The sequence below is a fragment of the Patiria miniata genome, unplaced genomic scaffold (genome assembly GCF_015706575.1).
Source record: "Patiria miniata isolate m_02_andy unplaced genomic scaffold, ASM1570657v1 HiC_scaffold_13, whole genome shotgun sequence".
Classification (NCBI taxonomy): domain Eukaryota; kingdom Metazoa; phylum Echinodermata; class Asteroidea; order Valvatida; family Asterinidae; genus Patiria; species Patiria miniata.
Window position 1 is genome coordinate 4,394,944 of NW_024037051.1, and position 14,528 is coordinate 4,409,471.

At 38.8% G+C, this 14,528-nt stretch overlaps 1 protein-coding gene across 1 annotated transcript in view; it reads left to right on the plus strand.

Moving 5' to 3' along the window:
• Window positions 1–3,168, plus strand: part of LOC119720456 (dimethyladenosine transferase 2, mitochondrial-like) — a 29,378-nt gene extending 26,210 nt beyond the window's left edge. The window contains exon 9 of the mRNA XM_038190131.1: window positions 694–3,168. The gene's annotated coding sequence lies outside the window, so the exon portion shown is untranslated. The remainder of the gene's footprint in view (window positions 1–693) is intronic.
• Window positions 3,169–14,528: the final 11,360 nt, after the last annotated feature.

Here is a 14,528-nt window from a genome sequence, read left to right on the forward strand (position 1 = left end):
CCTCCAGTCCGCAGCATCTCGCCGTCTCATCTATAACAGCATCCTCACCCACGACATGCACCTGACTCACTAGCCCCTGACCCTCCCTCCTCGAGCAGCAGATTTCACTGGAGGCGTTGTACAATTTGTCCGTGCCACAGCACTGGCCGATCCCGTCTCTAGGGCCATTGGAGCAGCAGGTCTGCTGGGTTGTGTCTATCACGGTATCGCCACAGCATGCTAGTCCTGTTTCAAACAGACATCAACAGAAAGAAATCTTCAGTGGATGCATTCAGGACAATTCGTGATATTGTTTATTGAGCTGCACTGATTTGACTTCCCTCGTGGTACATGCAGAAAGCATGAAGTAAAAAAAGAAGTCTTCGATTCTTTCTTATTATTTAAGCAATTGCTCGATAGTGTTTCAATATTGAAATAATTATTCTGAAAATCTTTGTTATTAAACCACAATTTCTTTTGCCGTGAGTCACATTACCATAAGGCCAAAAAAAAAATACTGGGTCTCTGGTCAACGCGCGTGTCGATTTTAATCATGCGCGTCAACCTTTTTTTTCTTCAAAATCTCTCTGACCAGAGACCGATAATTGTTAAAGTCACTATTAAATATGCATCACCTTGTTTTGAACCCAATTTTTACCTCTTAAATTGTAAATTGTATTTCTTGTTTTTGTGTGTTTTTGCTCTGTGAGTTAGGTAAACTTGCCGTGGGGGATTGCATACTTCAACGGACCCTGGACAAACTGCATAAAAGGTATTTTCATACAACTGTCTACAATACTCCTGCAAAGCACTACATAATAATTCTTCAGCTTTCTGTTATTGGGATTACAAATAAGGAGTACAAAAGAGTTGGACCATTCCTTCTTCACTAGCTGAAAGATGTTATTTTGCTGAGTTAGTCAATTTGTATTAGTTATAAATGAAAATCTCCAAAATCTGCAGCACTACTTGCCCCAACCCTAACACCACTCCACCCCTGGCCCCTCCCACCACCCCCTCCCCTACCCCTATCATCACCCCTTACCTTCAGCTTTGTTGGCCAGCGTCCCGTGACAGCAAAGCGTAGTGTCTGAATTAAACACTTGTTCAAGGCTAGAGGTGGGCACAGTACAGCAGCTCAGGCTTCGGTTTTGTGCTGGGTCCAGTATCTGGCCATCACAGCAGCTTTGACTAGCTAGATTGTAGAGGTCTGCCCCACCTGGGGAAAGAACAGCCAAATAGGGCTAATTGCATGAAGTTGCTTAAACAGCAGACAGAAATATGCTCAACATTGAAGACGTTGCACTCAGCATGGCCACTCATCAAATTAGAAAAAAAACAAGATGATCATTAAAAAATTCACAAGATTTAAGAATTATGTACCAAAATAGCAGCAAAGACCCTATTTTCATGTACATGTGGCTATAAAGTGCTGAAATTTTGTGCAAGTGCAATCCATACTTTTGTATGTACTCAATACAAAAAAACCAAGGCTCAGCGAAACTTTCCCAAGGGCTAGCCTTAATTCCCAAGGTCTTGGGGAAAATCCCAAGCAGTGGCCATGCTGGTTGCACTTACCAACATCAGCATTACCAACATTACAGACTAAAATGTCCTACGATCTATGGCACAACAGAGTGGTTACCAGCACGTTTTTCTTTTTTTTAGTTAGCAGCCCAGCTGGTCAGGGTTGTTTGATATGATCCCGACATATCGCAATCATATTCCTGATCAGAATTTATGATCAGGATGTATTGTGTGATAGATTTGCAAGCCTCTCTAAGGCATAATTCAATCTGTTAGCCTTTTGAGCTATGGCAGATACAATACAAGGACGTTGATTTGGTTTGGGTAAATTTGGGTAAATACAATATGTCCACCATATCCCAGATTGGCAAATTGTACCTACATCTGTCCACTGTGGACATGTGTAATTGCTTTTGTGACCACAGCATTCTGCACTTATAATCACAATTCTGTGCCTGAAATGCTAGCGAAGAAATTTGGTGCTAACTGTAGAATGTATGCACAGAATCCTTCATCACAGGATGTACAGTGGCATAAGCTAACATTCTTACCTAACTAGTGAAATATGCTTATGATTAGCACAGAATTGCCTGCGTTGCTTAGCAGAGATTGTTTGCTTATGGAAAGCAGAGCCATTGAAATGGGCCCATTTGCACTCGTTTAGACAGTATTCCTCTAAATGTACCCTTTGGGGACACATTATCATCTAAAGTTATACCTTTGGGAGACATTTGAATGTCTCCCAAAATAGGCTGAATCGATTCCTCATGATGCAAAACCCAAATTTACAAACTTTGGTGAGAGTGTAGGATATGGTTAGGGTTGGGGGTCATTAAAGTCAGGATTTTTTGTGCACAAGTCTATGGGAATGTGTCCCTGAGATACCATTTCCCGTAATTATTATATCCCTATGTGTACATAGGGATATGTACATGTAGTGGCTTGTTATCACCAAGTTTATATCGATGGGTGCAGTGAAACAAAATAATGCAACGTATTTGCGGGTTGACCGTTATTTGTTCCCACATGATCAACTACTTCTGATGACTTCCTCTCAGGAAGTTGATTTTGAGGGGCACACCCTTTATTTGCAGCAACCTAATCCTGTACCCAATGTGATCTCAGAGGATAATCTGTTGAGTTGGTAAAATAGCAACTCATCAGACTGGACTTTTAGTTTTTTAGTACAATTATTTAGTGTAACCACAGGAATGATACTACACTTGTGTCAATATAAAGGAAACCTCTAATGAATATTCAAAACTGAAAAAAGTGCAGGTACATAATGTGTGCATGATAAGCATGATACAGCATGACGTATGTATGCAGGGAAAAGAATGTAAAGTATTAACTTGAATTTTTAATCAATTTCATTTATCCGGTGTATGGATTTAATCTTCATGTCTGTTGTATTAAGGAAGTAGCAGTTCAAATTGGGAATTCACTTATTAAATTCCCTAAAATGGAAATCACACGTACAGGGAAGATTATTGGTTCTAAAAGCTTTTAACATATCCCGATCATTAATGTATATTTGTTTAATTTTCATGTTATATTATTGATATTAATTATAACTTTAAATTTAATTGTACATATTCTATTTTTGAGTTAAAAAGTGAAGATGAAAAGTCTTCTAAATAAAACTGAAAACATGAGAATTTCTTTTATGCTTCTCTCCTTCAACCTGTTGTATGTGTGCTGAAGTTCTAACTTTTGTAAGCCATTCTAGGATGGACAAAAATATATGATTTTTTTTCCATAATGTGCATTCATAGAAGACATTAAAATTAATGAATAATTGTGCCATCCGACATTAAAACCCAACAGAGAAAGCCGAACATTTAGGCGGGTTGGAGGAGGCGCCCAATGTGTCTATGTTTTGTGATTTGGGCATGTATATCCCAGTTCTCTTGACAAACTTGACAGGCTTTCAGCATCTTTATGAGTTCGCCAAATGACAACAAAACTGACTGTCATTTCGTAACTTTTATAATGGATTTCTGTCTTCAATTTCTCGTGTGGCACAGTCCGTTATAAAACATAAAATACACCAATTTTAGAGAAAGGAAGCCAATGTTTAAACCTCGTCAATCCTTGGGAACATACAGGGTGGTCAAAAAAACCGGAACGGCATACTTCCACTACCTTGAGACTCAACCACCTGTACCAATTGATGGAGAATCCTTTTAGAAGAATTATGATACCAAAATGTTCCGATTCGGTCCAGTAGTTTTTGCTGCAGAGCCTATTTTGTGAAGGATACTTCTTTCATGTGGGTATTATTACATAACAGTCCCTCTATCAATGACAATGTAAGTCAAATTCCCGGGCGTGGTTTAGTAATTCATCGGGACAAAAATGACCCCCACCTTGCTTCACAAAATAGGCTCTAGAACAAAAACTACTGGTTTTAAAGATTCTCCATGCATTGGTATATGTGGTTTGAGTCTCGGGGTAGTGGAAGTATGAGGTTCCGGTGGTGGGTTTGGGGTTTTTTTTTGGGGGGGGGGACCATCCTGTATTTCCAACTTGAAAGCTTACTTACAGCACGAGTAGGGCTGGATATCATCTCGTTTGGCATGTAAAACCCCAGCGCAGCACAGTTTCTCTGAGGAGTCGTACTCGATCACGGTAGAGTCCAGACTCAGGCATGATGCTGCCAAGCCCAGTCCTGAAGAATAAAACGACAACATGAAATTTAAAGACTACAAAAAAAACTTGATTCTAAAAACTGATTCATAAATTTATTTATCATAGTACAGTACAAATTATTTAAGAATTGTCAGGTTATTAATACAGAAAATGCTCGTATCCTCTTCTTAAGAGGGGGCTACTTTGAAAATGAAACTATTCTTGAAAAAATGACATAATCGGAAATGGTCGATTCGATTCCATCTGAATTTCATCACTTGGGTTCTCTCACACACTCTAGGGCCGAAAGGGACCAGACCACAGGTATGGCTAGAAATGTGGTCAAATCTATGTCAAACATTTAAGAAAGAAAAAAAAACATAGGGAAATTAAGAACAAGCTTAGTCATTACACTACCGATGTCGGAAATGTTTCGGGAGGAAGTTACCTTCATAAATTGGTTTACTTAATAAATATGGTTTAATGTTGAGTGCTTTAAAGACAAAGCTTTAAATTTAAATCATGTTTTGTCCGAAGTTGAATTGATCCATTTTTCTGATTTAGCAGATCTCAATATTTGCAGTGTATTAAGAGTGTGGGCTTTTTTCTGCCGGCCAAATTAGTAGGCCTATAGCTTTCCTTTTCTTCGTAACGGGTTTCTCGCTGGCTGCATTAGATAAGGTATAGGCCCTATGGAGGACATTTATTAAGTCACAAAACAGTGTTTCATCCATAATTGCAATAATTCACCAAAGCACATCAGTGCCAAACGCATTAAATAATACGCGATTAGTCATTGTTATCGGTGGATGCTTGTATCTATTTGAGGTAGAATTCTTTTTACCTCCTCGACGATTGGATGATAGATCAAGATCTTATGACTTGTTTAACCGAACACCGAGCATCTATGGCTTCTCATTGTTCTGATACAAAACATTCCTACTGGCATTTTTGACTCATTCATCAGTTGAAATTGGAACGGTTCTTTTAGTTTTGCAATACTGGAGGCTTGATGTCAGATCTCATCTGTACTTTGAGTAAGTTAATTGATTTTGTTGAAATGTAGGCACCATTATATTTTTTTAACTTCAATGAAATGAGCCACTTTCCTTCTGCTTTATGATTGCACAAAAGACGAGAAATAGTCGGACAGTTTCAGTTTCGTAAATATTATTGCTTTGGAAGAGAAATACATTCCATCTCTAGAGTGATTAGATCGGGGATACAGTCAGTAGAATTCCCCAAGTAGTGAAGAGCCTGTTCCGTTTGGTTTAAGGTAACACTGATTCCATAGCAGCCACGTGTACCAGCACGGTATCCCGGCTTGTTTACGATTGTGAAATGTGCTCGTCGCGCGTCGCATACACGGACACATTGCATAAACTCGTTCGCTCAACCTCGGTCCTATAGGGGGAAAAATCGATAATCAACTCAAACAACACACACGCATAGGCTACGCAGGCGGTGCTATTAATATTCATATTTAATCATTATAATAATTTAACGATGTTGCAGAGATGCCTGAGGCTGTGGCTATTTTTAGCAAGGCTTTCCCGATCCTCGGCGTATAGGCTACATTACAAATACTGCCAGTCGTGTCTCGTGTATTCCGGGCGCAAGTTGCAATTTTCACTTCGTCTAGGGATTGGGATAGATTAGCGGTGAAAATTATGTTGAATCTGGGAAGGATGTTTTTATTATTCGAACTTCGGGGTGTCGGGTTTGTGTGCGATGAATGAATGGCGAAACGTAGTCTGGATCATTGCGACACAAGGTTTTCATATCTAGCACAGACAAAATTACCATCGCAATTTCTGAATTCCAGATAATTCGTTGTCTGGCCTGGAACTGCCATCTTGATTTTGTTAAATACGAAAATAAACAATGAATTTCCACTGCGGAAACTGCTTGGTCTGAGTTGTTGGTGTCACTTCTACCGTAGTATGTTCAATTTAAATATACACTTTTAACAGTATGATTAAAAACGCCATGCGAAATGTAAATTACCAGTGGTACTTCGCTGGAGAAAATAAAAAGAAATCACAAAGCTCGAAATTCGGAAATACATTGTCTGCTTTTCCTTTTAGGGTCTCGATATTTAAAAAAAAAAAATGAATGTGTAATTTACATTTAGAAACATAATTTCGCAATGCACGTCTTGCAGGTTGTCGATACGGAAAAGTCACGGTAAGTTCCTCACTTGAAAATTAATACTTCCGACTTTCCCCGATAGCACACGTCACTGTAAATATTGCATTTTATACTTTTCCTGTTATTTTGTTTTCATCCACGCTAGACAGTAAGAACAAAATGACAACATAAAGTTTATTTTCACTTGAAATTTATGATGATGGCTTCATTTTGGGCCAAAATCTCCTGGCATAATCTGAACTATTCCACTGTGTTATCGGTGAAACGTGGTCGTTAAAGGTGGTAGACAACGTGTGGATTTGTATAAAGTCAACTTCATTTTTTTTGGGGGGGGGGCCTAGAAATGTATTATTATGAATTTTACAGTGGTTCATTCGTTTTCAACCATTGTTTGTTTGTTTTCAACCTGAAACATTTAATGCATAGAATTCGTAGTGCCAGTAGTTGTGTCGTATCATAGTATTTTTAAAAAGGCGTACTGGGCGCTACGATTTTTTACAGATTGCTCGACATACTATTATTCACTTCCACTAATAAGTTACAGCCAAGTCAGCCATTTCATACTAATTTAACCAATTTATTTAAGCAGGCGTTCACTATGTTTGAAAACAAGAAGATGTAAAATATTCCAGGTTTGATATAAGTCAATTTGAGTCAGAATTAAGAAATAATCTGATGAAAATATTGACCATGTGGCCTTTTCCTTAATGGACGCTGCGAATATGGAAATGTTTACATAAAAAATGTCTCGTCCGTAAAGTTTTTTTTTTAATGAATCAATATAAAGACGTACTAAATAAAACATCCAGTCACATAATTTGTTATTCGTCATTATTCGATTTCTAGAAAATAATATTTTGTGAAACGGTTTCCGATTTAGTTTTTTTTTATGATGCATGTACAATTGTAAATTGTTTGACAGAAACTTTCATTAAATTTATGGATATAAACATAATTTTGTCTAGCACATTGAAGTAGTTTTTGGTAAAAAAAAATACTTGTATAGGTCTTGACTTACCAATCTTTATCAGTATCAGGAGTATTGCAAACATCACGTACGGCCGATAACTGCTGGCGGATCGGCCGTAGTCACGCGACAGCATTTTTCTGTCAATTTCTCTTTCCAGACCCACGTATGAATTGACAATATTTATTTACTTATTTATTTAATGGTTCAATTCGCAGTTTTCTCTTTACGTTATTTCTTCGTCGTTGTAATTCTTAGTACTAGCAGCGGTGCGAGTATTGTACCTTCTAATTCTCGCTTGAAGCACTTTTACAGTGGAATACTTTTTGAACTCCATATTTATGGACAGATGCCCAGACCAAATTTTATTTTGGCCAGATGACGCGATAGCAGTTATTGCTATGGCCGACGGGACTTTCCTCATTTGCTGTACTTTCTCTCGAAACCACTTGCCGTTCTGAGATCATTTAGTTCCGATAATCAGTCTGGTTTGAATGCGCTATGTAAAACAGTGTATAAACCGCGGCTGTGTGAGCGCGCAGAATTGCGTAATATGGTAAAGCGGGAAGATATGAATGAACGTATTGCGTGGAGTCAGTGCCCTGTGTGACCTGCTGCTTCAAAATGCACACGTGCATACGGGGAACACGTTTACAAAAAACTATAACTATGACGTGATGAATGAACAGCTATATTTTTTATTTCTTTACGACTTTCCCCTGCTCCGGAAGATTTCAATCGTCAATTGTTTTGACTACCTTTTGGGAATCGGTTGCAGTTTTGAATGAATTGTTTGGGTGGGCATTACTCAACGGCGAAAGTTGTCTTTGTTAATTACATCATATTCACATGCACTAATGAGTTGAGTTTTGGATGATGGATCACAGAAGGGGCCAGTGTTTTGAAATGCTAATGAAAAAAAATCACATTAAAGTTGTTGAACGAAGATATCGCGCAATGAAGCACACAAAAAGGAAGATCGTGGCATTTATACGTGAAAAAGTGTATGGATACATTTTCGTGTTTGTATTTCTTTCTTTTTTTCTTTTTTTCTCTATGGGTCTGTTTTTGCATTCAGTAGGGGACGGTGAACAATAGAGGACAATAGGGTCCACAATTCCCGAAGGTCCACGATTGGTGATCGTGTATAAAACATATGGGAAGTCTTCCTAAAAAGTACAAACAAAAGAGGGACAATAGCGGTCCACGATTTAAGGTGGTTACACACTTGGGTGGGTTTTTTTTGGTCTTGAGGTGGGTGTTGGGGATGAGGGGGGAACTTGGTTAATGGGTATGGGGTAACTTTGGGGCTTCAGGTAGAGCAATCAAAGCAAATGAATCAAAGCACTTTCATCCACTATGCTTATATGCTGATGTTCGAGTTGCATAAAACTAAATGTAAGGTGTCATACACGGTGTGTCATTTTCAACACAAAATTCACATGACCTAAATTTTAGTTACGGTTAACATTACATCAAGCTGGTTTACTTTTTAATGACATGTGACAGGATGATGACTTCAAGACTTTGCAGTATACGGGAATATTGACATATTCGGGAGCACCAGGTTTTCATCCGCTAAGCGCAGAAGCAAAATAGGGGATTTTGAATCTTTCCTTTATTTGAGAGGTTTTATCGTTTGTTTGTATATCGACATATTTTGTGATGTATTTGATTGCCTTGTAGTATCCTTGTGTTTGTCTGGGCCCTCGATATTAAAGTTCTGTTCATTGCGGTTTCATTCAGAAGGATACCGTTCTATATCATTATTCAGAAGACTTATTTTCAGCCTAATTCAAATGCAGTAAAATGTGTACATTATTATTTCATTATTCTTTTGCAGTCACTGAAATCACACACTCTAAAAAAAAATATGAGTCAGATTTGACCAGAAACCTGTTAAATTTAACAAGCTATTCAGGGTCAGCTGGGTGCAACTGGAAATCAGTAATAACTAGTCAAATTCAACTACTTTTTCTAGTCATAGTATGAAACTTTGCATGTTTAACTGAATTCCGAGTCAATTTTCAATAATAGGAAAACCAGTCAATATTTTGACTAATAGAGTGCACGGATTGGTTCATTATTTTGATCAACTGACATCAATAGGCCGATATTTATATTTAGATAATTGTATTCAGCAAATGTTTTTAAAAAGTTGCCCTATAACAAAATAATGTTCAATATTATGCCGTAAATGGGAAATGTGTGTTTTGGGTGTCTGCAACGCTCCGTGGAAAGCTTATGTTTGGGATTGCTTTGCGCCTATAATGTACAAAAGATACGCTTAAATTATTGTCGGGCAGCAAGGTTAAGTAATGCGAAATTTGTAATCAGGCCTATTCCGTATACATGGCCAGACTTTTTTTAATGTTTATTAAAAAGTGAGAACAAAAATCATTGAAAAACTCGAAAATAGCACGGAGAGCGCTTATCGAGCTTTCCACTTACTTAATTTCTCATAATAATGAGTCTGTCACTTTCTAAACTCTCTATAACGGACTATGGTGGTTCCTTCTGTGGCCTCATCCTCGCAACACCGTCATATCATTGATAGCGATATGTCAATGACACAGCATCGTGTGTCAAAGAAAACTGATCAAATTTCACTTTCATTCATAAAACCAAAATTCTAGTAGGAAGTTGATTTCTTTCACAATAATTATACCATAGCCTTGCACATTTCCAGTTTTGCCCAGTGCTCTGTATATTGGGGATCCTTTTTTTGCGGTATACAACAGCGTCATTGACATCGGTGGACGTGAATTAGGTAATCGCAAATGGAGACCAGGCCTCGTATACAAGAAACTTCTGGATTTGGTACAGGAAGAAGGCCAATTGACAAACTTAGTGTTTCCGTCATTATTTGATGTTTTTTATGCTGATCGAATTTGGGTATCGGGCTTCATGGATTTTGTTTCAATTTTTCTCTAACTCTGTTGGTCATGAGGAAAATTGAAACAAAAAATATCGGAAATATCGGACAGTCATGTAAAAGTACAATGTTGCATCATAAAGGCCATAAGTTTGCGGTTTTTACCTTGTTGAGCACAGAGGAATGTTCAGGACCCACGAACTTACAAACTTTCACAGAATCCTGATGAATACTAAATAATATTTCTCGTGTAATGTAAAAGCGGATCACCATGTAAATTTCTTGAGCTGAACTACTGGTACTTGCCAGACGGTATACGTGCTCGTCATTAGTCCATGAATGGTTATGTTGTGGTCGAGACGTTTTGTTTTAATTAAAGCAAAGGCCAAATGATGTGATATTTTATATTAAAAGTGGATATCGAAAGGGTCTTTGTAATTTAAAACTCTGACCTTAAAAGTGTACACATCCTGCACTTCAGGGTCGACTCAAATGGTGACCTGCATAGCCCCGGTAATTTGAATTTTTCTGTGAAAAAGCACGATTTTCTTTAATACGTTTCTTCCTGTATACGGACTCCGCGCTAAGATAGATACATAAGCCTATACATTCATGCGACATTCTTTATATTCACATCCGAAAAAAAGAACGAACAGTATCATTTTTTTTTCGTACTTCATTTTAAATTAGGCCCAATCCCGGCAGTTTCTATCGTTAAATATACAAAATGACGTAACCGGGGGAAGAAGGGGCCCCCGCTCGATGCCTATTTCCCCTCCCTCCTCCTTGTGCCCCCCGCATCCTCGCCCATCAGCATCTGAGAGAAGACGAAATTTTAACTGTTAAAAACACAACCGAAGTGTTCGACTTCCAGAAGAAAGCCTCCCCCCTCTCAAATACTTTCTCTTTCATGACAGGAAGCCATTTAAATCAATAATTCGCGTTCGGGTATCACAAGTTACGACACTGTAAATATCCATTGAATTATATTTACATGATTATCATCGACCCGTTTTCTTTTCTTTTTGTTTTTCGGCTTTTACTCCTTTTATTTAAAGTGCTTCCATATATCCGCCGTTCTCTCAGCTCGCGACGTCAATGTGCATACTGCCACTAAGTGACAAACTTCTCGATTCTTGAAAAATGGGGTTCGGGAAATCCCCTCTCCCATTTCACGACGCCGCGCCTTTGCGCACCACTGAAGGCACTAATTATGCATGGTTGAAAGTTGACTCAAATTTTCACAGGCGAATCACCCGTTTTCGGTCGAAAATATTATTTCACAATATTTCGGCAATCAAAAGCGAAAGAGTTGCGGTCATGATCTTTAATTTTCCAAGAAAAAAAAATACTGAAGTACCATATGAATTAAAGTTTGGTATAAATGCATATATGATTGTGTTGAGTCATTCCTGTATTTTTTGGTACGACTCTACCACTGGCACTGACACACCTCACACTGCACTTTTTTGTCCGGTGTCTGCAACGACCCGGACGATGAAGTGATTATTGAACACGACCTTGGAATAATGTTTTCCCAATTGAACGGCAAACCAGTTTTCTCATCGATGGATTGTTTGTTTTGGCTTGTTTTTTGGGTTTTTTAATTCATTATAGTGTGAACATCTGTTACGACTTCCACCACTGCCGGCACTGACACACCTCTCTTTGCACGTTTCCGTCCGGTTCGTTGCAGACACCGGACGATGAAGTGATCATTCAACATGACTTTGGAATAATGTTTTCCCAATTGAATGGCAAACCAATTTTTTTCTCATCGATGGATTGTTTGTTTTGGCTTGTTGTTGTTTTTGTTTGTTTGTTTTTTTAATTCATTATAGTGTGAACATCTGTTACGACTTCCACCACTGCCGGCACTGACACACCTCTCTTTGCACGTTTCCTTCCGGTTCTTTGCAGACACCGGGCGATGAAGTGATCATTCAACACTTTTTTTATAACAATAAGTACATCAGTTACAATATGATGCAGTTACAATGTGCTGCAATATTATGTCCGCTAAAATCAGAAATAACAAAATCTCACAGGACGGAACCCCCGCCCTGCAAAAATTCCTGGATCCGCCCCTGGAATGTAGGATTTGATTAGGCCTAATAATACTTTATACAGAGTAGGCTTTCTGGAACAGCTTGACGCAAAGTTATGTTGAGCAATCAAAATCATTAATTACTATGACTCAGAATTTCCGCGAGGAAATTACATTGGCACGTGTGACCTGCGGCTAGATATTTTATGGAAAGAATAGAGGAAGGAAATAAATCAACCCAAACCAACCAGGCAACCCACCAACAAACGTACATAAATACAGAAATATAATGACAGTTGTGGGCAGAATTCACTTGAAATTACTCGTAAAATGTTTCATAACACTTTTACTATACCTCATTATGAGGTTGCTGTTCCACGAGATCAAAGAAAGTATACAAGACTAGTGCTCCCCTTATTCTTATATTTTACAGCTAAATGTTATTTCTACCGTATATAGCAGCACTTTACCGTTTGACACAACTTTTTGCTAGAACTTTACCAATTACCCTGGTCGATAGCAAATCCAACTCGTACAGGTGTACTGTACGTGCTCTTCAATATATTATTTCCCTTACGAAGTTCATCACCTTTAATTTATCTTTTTACCGAAAAAGCTACCTTTTTTTTTTTTTTTATAGTTTTGGACGCCTGCAACCCTCTGGAAAAAAAGGCTTTTATTTTGGGTCACTTTTGCGCACAAAGGGATCCGTCTTGGGGGTAGTCTTAAGTTGCTCCCGGTCCGTACATTGTTATCATCAGGTTGTGAGAACTACAGCATACCCTGCTAACGGATCTGAATTATTCTGGGGCCGTTTTGGGTTTTTTTTCGGGTAGCGTGGTTTAATTTGGGGGAAGGGGGTGTCCGAAATTTAAGGAAATTACTTTTGTTTTGTTTTGCTTGGGGAAAAAGAAGAAGTCAAAACAAATAAACGATTCATTTATACATGAATCGTTATGGAATATGCGTCTCACATACAGTTTCTGAGACGGATGCAGTCAGTGTAAAATGCCAGTCCGTGGAGGAAATATTCTTGCCGTCATTCAACAGTCGTTCATTACATTCTTTACCTACACATCTTTGCGAATTTGTCCGATGTCTGTCTGGCATTTTCCGTGCAAATACAAATGTCCAATTGCTGCTATATATATGAAATCGAGGGTGTCTTTCCTCAGTGTTCCCAAACCGTTGTCGAACGTTTTGGTTGGTCACAGTTATGGGGACATGAAACGGCCGTCAGCATCAGCCTGAAGGCAGATCATAATATCTGGGTAGATAATTATGACGCTCACAGATCACAGTTGCACGTATTGTACAACCATGTCCACCCATCCCTTATTCCACTCCTTGCCTGCCTCACCAGCTTGCATCCACTTGCCTTCTTCGTCCATGTCAGTGCAGCCGATCCAGACTTTGCCATCACTTAGGAGATTCGTCTTTATCATCTCCCTGATGAACTGATTCTCATTGGGGGAGTCAGGAACCACCAAGCCACCAGCACCCATGGCAGAGCAGGCCTGAAATGCCTCATCCCACGTCATTATTTCCTTCAGCAGCTGATAGCAAGAATTATCGAATCGTTCTTGACCGGTTTTGCAAGAATTGGCTTGCTCACATACCACCGCCCAGATAGCACTCAGCCATGAAACAGGCCTCATTGTGGAGCCGTATCTTACTTGCAGTTTGCCGATCACGAATGAGAGTCACCAATTTATCAAGAGTATCAGAGAAAGGTGGTTGAATGTAACAGTTGAAAATGTTCAAATATCGGGGTTTTTTTACTCGTGCACCAATAGATGGTGGTCCTCTGGCTCGGCCTTTTTACATTGAGCAGGGGCGAATTGACGATCGTAATTTTACCGATCGAACTCGAAATATAACTTCTCCATCAACCAGGCTAATCGTAATAAGATGGAATTTTGCGTCGGGGTGATATAAATCAAATTAGGTTTTGCCCTTCACCGACTTTTAATTGTAAGCTAATTGTAAGTCTGCTTCACTGTGCAGTCCACGAGCATCACGCACACTTGCCTTTTTCCTTTATACTTATCTAATGAACCTGTTGATGGCTTGTGAAAAGTCATCCAGGCAGAGCAAACATAATTACAAAATAATGGATGGCGTAAATATACGCTTTTCCCTCTCAAGGGTGGATCCAGAACACAATTTTTTTTGGGGGGGGGGCCAAAAAACATTATGGTCCCCCCAAAAAGTGGGTCAAAAAAATTACGGCGTGGGGTTCGGGGCCCGCTTAAGGGCCCCGAAAATTTTTTGGATTCTAGATGCTCTGTGGTGCGATCTGAGGCAATTTCTGACCACTTTAACCAATGTTTTTTTGAGGAAAAGATGGT